At 37.5% G+C, this 6,887-nt stretch overlaps 1 non-coding gene across 1 annotated transcript; it reads left to right on the plus strand.

The window, feature by feature from the left end:
- Positions 1 to 4,715: 4,715 nt before the first annotated feature.
- trnal-cag (transfer RNA leucine (anticodon CAG)) lies at positions 4,716 to 4,798 on the plus strand. The gene has a single exon. It is a non-coding gene; the product is annotated as a tRNA-Leu (tRNA).
- The last annotated feature ends 2,089 nt before the right edge of the window (positions 4,799 to 6,887 follow it).

Raw genomic sequence — 6,887 nt, forward strand, 5'->3', positions numbered from 1 at the left:
AGAAAAATGGCAAGGAAGAGGAGAAGAAGCAGGAGAGAAAGTTTTTCAGGGAGGACGGTGTAAAAACTCATATTTGTTAGAAGAGAAAAGTTGGATTCTCGTAAAAAATATTGAAAAGTAACAAGTTTTGGTTTTTTTTAAAGAAGAGGATTAAAAAATAAAACTGGACTGAATGAAAAGAGGTAAATCAAGGTAAGGATGGAGTACAAAGTACAGAAAACTAATGAAAAATGTAAAGTATGGGATGAGAGATGCTTGGGTAAGAATGCAAAGAGGAGGGAGGAGTGATGGAGTGATGGACAAATAAAGAGAAAGGAGGTGGGATGGGTGTGGCCTTGGTGATGAATAGCTGCTTCCAGGTTCCAGTCCTGCATAGGGACTCATCGCTTCTCTCCTTTGAAATTTAATTTCATTTTTTCTCCTTTTGACAGAGCTATTTTACGTGCTTTAAATGCTTTACGGTCTATGGCTTTTGTGCAGTGAAAGGAAAATCATCTCCTGCTTATATGTCATATAAATCGAGCGATTTGTTGCTTTAGGGTAATTTATGAGGATGAAATAAAGAATAAAGACTTGAACTGCGTTTAATTGCATTTAATCAAGTGCTGCACTAATGTACAGTAAAGAAGCAGTTATGTGTCTATTTTATCTTCCTGCCTGCTGCCAATGTACAGAGGGAAATACTATTTAATGCCAGAATCTAAAAAAACTATGAGTGGATTTCAGGGAATAACTTAAAATCAATGAAAAATAGATGCAATTAATTTCTGTATAATAATAATAATAATAATAATAATAATAATAATAATAATAATAATAATAATAATAATAATAATAATAATAATAATAATATTTTGTAAATATTCGTTTGCTGAAAAGGTTGTTTTATATGGATTCACAGTAAATTTGAGGGTATAATCATTTCAACAGGAACTTCTTTTATTCAAGTTCTGCCCTTGTGTTTCAAATTCAATGCACTTGTACTTTATTTGACTATAAACAAATTCTACTGCATCTGTGTTCAAATGTTTTACTCTTGTTCCAGTATATTTTACATATACCTGTAACTACCTCCAGATTTGGTAGTTTTGACGTGACTTTTATAGGAGGAGTATTCCTTTAAAAGTTGAGACATTTTCCTTTTCCTTATGCTGAAATCTATTTTTCTTTCCCATGTTGTCCATTTCTTCAAACAAGCGATGATACAAAAAATAGTATACTGCTAGATTGAACTATCTAGCAGTATATAAAAGATTTCAGCAATAAAATACAAAATGCATGAAGGTATGAGTAATAATATAAATCTGATGTAACAGTCAACGCAAGGATATTTTTATTCTAATTATTATTATACTTTCATTCGGTCTGAATGCAGGTGTTGAGAAACTTGAGTAAAGATCTGAATATTTCTTGAACTACAGCGACTGCGTGATTTAATAGCTTTGTTGCTATTTAAAGTGTGTTTAGACCAATCAGTAAATGACGCAGAATTATGTTCCATTAAATAAAAAAAATTACACTGACATTTTGTTGAAGATAAAATGAGCACCAGTCAAAATGAGGCGACTAAATAAACTGTCAAGTAAAGAGATGATGGGATAATTTAGAGCAAAAAAACAATTACAAGACAGACGACTCCATCAGTCTCTTCTGTCCGTGTGTGTGTGTGTGTGTGTGTGTGTGTGTGTGTGTGTGTGTGTGTGTGTGTGTGTGTGTGTGTGTGTGTGTGTGAGTCCAGTGCTCATCTGCAGACAGTGCCACTGTGTGCCCAGCATGACCAGACACCACGCTTCCTCTCCTGTCATGAGGAGACGGTGATCAGGTCCTCTGTGCCACTTTGTGCTGGGTTCGACTGCTGACTTCCTGTCCTGACATCATCACTGTGAGACGGCGTTGTAGCTGCTAACACAGTGGACAGTATTCACCAATCATGACCCACACTGACAGCATGTCTGGGATTTTTGTTTGGAGCACAGTGACTGCTTTTTTCTTTCTTTTTCTTTTTTTTTACAGACTTGGATGAGCTTATATTTGATCATTGGAAACCTCACAGTCTGGACAGAAGGACTTTTAAAGGAAAATTTAAACTCTCGCAATAATAAGAAATAAAGAAAACTGCAGATTTTTTTTTCTTGAAATGAGAAGTTACTATTTGTGCAATTATTTGTCTCTGCTTAAGTAGTTCTAAACACATTCTGACAATTTTATTTATCCTTAAATAAAAATCCCTTAGAATTGCAGTCTCTTCAGAAGATTGACCTCTGAGCATTGGATGATTTCTCTTACTGGACATCTTTTATTCACAGATATTAGTTTATTTAGCTGTTACCCAGAAGTTGTCGTGTTTGCTGTGTTTTACAGAAGCGGAAACCTGTTGAATAAATGTGGCAGAGCAACAGGTGGTGGATATAAGAGTTAGAGTGACACCTGCAGAGCCCAGAGAGGAAAGACAGTGAGCTGAAGCTGAAGAGTTCATGTTGAAGTGTGAAGGTTTGAGCAGATGCATGTATTTAAAGTCATGTTAAAGGTAATCACAGAAAACGTGGCTTTGATTTTTGTTTCTGGTTATTTTCTATAATAGATAACCCCCAATTTTTAATACGTTTTTATCAATATTTTTTATTTAATTAATTTAGTTTTTGTATGGCATTGCCTTTCAAAAACAATATTAAATTTATTACATTTATTACAGGTTTTTTTTTAAATTGAAAGCCAGCATTTTCTCAAGTTGCTTCATTTATATCATTTCAAAAAAACCACAAAACATGGACAGACACGTGGTGATTTTAATTAATTTATTCAATCTCTGAGGAGGACATTTCACACAGGCCAGTTCTGAATATAATAAACACAAACATTTCTTTCACTCATTAAAAAATTGTAATGTAAAAAAAAAAAAAAAAAATCAACAGTGATTAAAAGATGAAAAGAAGGAAATTTGAAAGGAATAACTGTGAATGGAATTGGGTGAAGCAACGCCAGTCAAAACTGGCAACAGAGTTCAGCACGTCTGGAAAAGCATCACCCTATAAAACTTTACAGAAACATGTTTATGTAACCGTAAATATATGATCCAAAGCTGAGAATAACCATGAATGTGTAGAGCAAACTTAAAGGACATGATTTCACACATTTTTAAGGTTTCACCACAGTAAAAAACAACAACAACAACAACAACAACTAAAGAATGTAAAATTATCAGCTACAGTTACAATATCCACTGTTTGTGAATATTTTCTTTCGTCTCAGTGTATCAGTGTGGGGATCTTGCTGTGTTTATGTGTAGGCTGGGACTAATGACAGGACAATATCATCATCTACTCACTTGACTGGGTCATCATCCTCTGGTCGGCACTAATGCACAGATAAATCCCCCACAGGGGATGGAGTCACGGGCTGCCATTCTCAGCCCGACCGGGGCTCGTTCGTTTCTTCACCTGCAGCCTTTACTAGTCACACGTCAGCATCATGTGCTTCAGATCTATGATGGGGGGGGGGGGTCATATCAAGTGGTAAACATAGGACACATATCATAAATAATTATATACAGCACATATAATCCATTAAATTGTTTTATTTTTAACCTTACTGGCTCCGATTAGGTGGGGAAGAAATTGTAAAAGTTGAAAATGTAATGATGATGATAGACGCAAAAGACCAAAAAAAGGGGAGGGGGGGTAATGGCTGGAGCCCACGTTGGTCCGGTTTTATTTGCCTTCTCCAGCTTACAGTGGAGTCACCGCGAGGCCAGCGGTATCTCCAAGGCTCTGCTGTCACAATACATCCCGTCTCCCCTCCTCCAATCATCCTTCCTCCCCCTCCTCCCGCTGCTCTCAGAATCAAGCACTCGGGATTTCTAGAAACTGGCAACCTGTTTGTCACCATTCTGGAAAAAAAACAAACAGCAACACTTATTATCTATAGTCTGTTGAAATCGGCCTTTCATTCACCAATTCTCTGCAGCTCTGCCTCATGTCGTGCAAAGGTCGTAACCCCGCCGACCTCTCGTTGACCCCAGCTTGGCCTTTCCAGGTTAGCTTCTCTGACAGCTGCAGATGGGGCGACGCGAAAGCCCAGATTATCCAATCACACAGTTATTAGTGCTGAGAAGGCCAGAGTCGGAGCAGGTGTGTGTGTGTGTCTGTGTGTGTGTGTGTGTGTGTGTGTATTTTCTTTCTTCCGCTAGTGGTTTTTATTTTGTTATTTGTCAAACCATATAGATTTATCCAGCAGATGATCACAGTCATCCCTTTGTTGGTTAAAAACCAACAACCTGTCACCTCCGTCCAGCTCTGCTGCTGTGGTGTCATCGACAGAAGCAGCAGCTTCAGCTTCAGTAAAACTCAGCTGAATGAATGAATGAATGAATGAATGAATGAATGAATGAATGAATGAATGAATGGATGGATGGATGGATGGATGGATGGATGAATGAATGAATGTTTGAACTGAGTCCTGGACACACACCGGTGGGTTGCCAGGTTTGACATTTCCACGATGACGTCATGTACGTGAACTGAGTGTGACAGCAGACAGTTTTAAAGTTCAGTCCCAACATTAGAATATAATTTATTAATGACGAAACGGTTTTATTTTTCTCTTTTTAAAGGGTTTCTGATCGCCTCGATTCTAAGAAAAATGAGAACTATTATCAATGTATTAATTTAGATTTATTTCTTAAATCTTAATCTTGCTTCAGTGTCTGACGTCGTTACGTCAGGATGGCCGAGCGGTCTAAGGCGCTGCGTTCAGGTCGCAGTCTCCCCTGGAGGCGTGGGTTCGAATCCCACTTCTGACACAAACTTTTCGTTTACGTTCTCACTCCACCGCCAACAACAAAGTTTAGAACTAAACGGAAAATAAATAACTCGCTTACACTTAAATCATGAAGTCATTCAATTCAGCATGACTCAAACTGAAACATGATCATAAATTAAATAAAGGGAGGGATCAGTGTCACCAATATTTTCAATGCCTTGAATTTTGAAATATAACTGCTTAGAAATTTTATACATCAACGGCCAAGAGTTAAATTCTTATGGGTCTCTTTTATCAGTTACACATGATTACTTTAAATATACTGACTGAAACAAACAAAGGAATGCATGGACGTACACATGTCAGTTATCATAGTTTGCCACAGTAATGCTTCAAGTGCATCTATTTACTTTTTTTTATTCACAAGCAAACTTTCAATTGATGATTTATAAAACATTCAATATAATTTTGGGGTATTTTAAAGCTTTAATCAATTAAAAGCATTTTCCGGTAATTCTATGAACACTTATTTCACATTTGTGAATCCTATTTCTTTTACTCAGGTGTCAATTTCAAAATAGCCACGCATGATAAAATTAATCAGCAGCAATGTAGCGAAGTAAACCGTTTGTGAGTATCGTGAAAATCAAATTCGGAGTAAAAAACAAAACATTTCCTCTTTTATATTTGTTCTGTTTCAAAAATTAACCCCACTGGCTTTTGTAATTCTGGCAATGACGTCAACTGGAAGGAAAGCTACCCAACATCTAACACTAAGTGACAATTTCACCTTTATTAAGACGGTGAGGAATCATTAAAGGGCAGGGTGACGGCTGGGGGGTGACGGCTGGGGGGGTGATCAGGTGGTGACTGTGAAGAGAGCAGCATTAAATCACAAAGGCATCACAGCTGTACAGGACATCCATGTGTAGGCTGAAAGTCACGTAAAAATAAGAAGACAAAACATCACAATATCAAAATACTGGAACTATTTCTCTGTTTTTTCCTAATAAAGTTGTTGCTTTATTTTTCTGCACATTTTTCTGAACCATATGAACAAAAGAAAACACATCTTTGGGATGTTCTACAGGTTGTTTTGCTGGTTCTTTTACTCCAAGTCCCCGTCGCCGAGCAACACGGTCAAACATCTGAATCGGATTTGGTATCTGCTCCAGCCAATCAGTGCGCCGAAGTCAGTCATGTGACTCTCCGCATTTAGAAAACAGAAGGTACAGACAGACAGAACGTAAATCAATGCACTAACCCCCCCTACCAGTAGGTGGCAGTAGGATATACCCATCGTCTAACCTGCCTGCGAATATTCAGGTCGTTGTTACGATGAAGAACTCCGTTCCTCTAGCCTCCAGTTACTTCATTCGAAATCGATGTCAAAGTATTTTCGTAAAAACATCTCATATAGTCGTTCCGCCTTGGCTTGAGTCATTTTCTGAACTGAACAACCAATCAGAATGAGTGAAGCCGCCTGATGATGAGTCACATGTTCACACCAAAACTCTACCAAATCCTAACTGATGCCTCCGTGACTCTGGTGACTGTGGAATAAACGCTCGTGGAAACATTTAATTCCTAAAAAAAAACCGAGGCGATAAATATGAGTACTGTATAAATCAATCACAGAGGAGGAATGTGTGTCATTAACATCACCGTTTAAGTTATCCACTAGAATTTGCTTCTCATGGGATGCCGGTGCATCAGGGGTCGTGACCTCTGAGCACAGAGGCTGCTTGAGCGACACTGATCTTACAGTAGGAAGACAGTTTTACACAGCGGAACATATAGGTCACATGTTCTGCTTTCAACAGCTTAGCAAAACATTCTTTAATACAGGAAATATTAATTAAAAAAATAAATAAATATAAGACAGTTTTATTTGACTATAGATCCATGCAATGTAGATGTTTTTTCTTGTCGGTGTAAATTAAAATTCCAGATGCGGCTCTGAAGGAGGGTTGATGTAGAAATTCTCTTTAATAAAGCGGCTGCCATTCCAACAGAAAAGAGCTGGAATGAACATTTAAATTTATTTACTGACTTGTTTATGAAGATATTTCCTATTTCCTTTCAGCACATCTTGACTTCGAAGACCTCTGCACATCTAAATAAGTAAT

This window comes from Antennarius striatus, chromosome 23 (assembly GCF_040054535.1).
Source record: "Antennarius striatus isolate MH-2024 chromosome 23, ASM4005453v1, whole genome shotgun sequence".
NCBI classification, from domain to species: Eukaryota; Metazoa; Chordata; class Actinopteri; order Lophiiformes; family Antennariidae; genus Antennarius; species Antennarius striatus.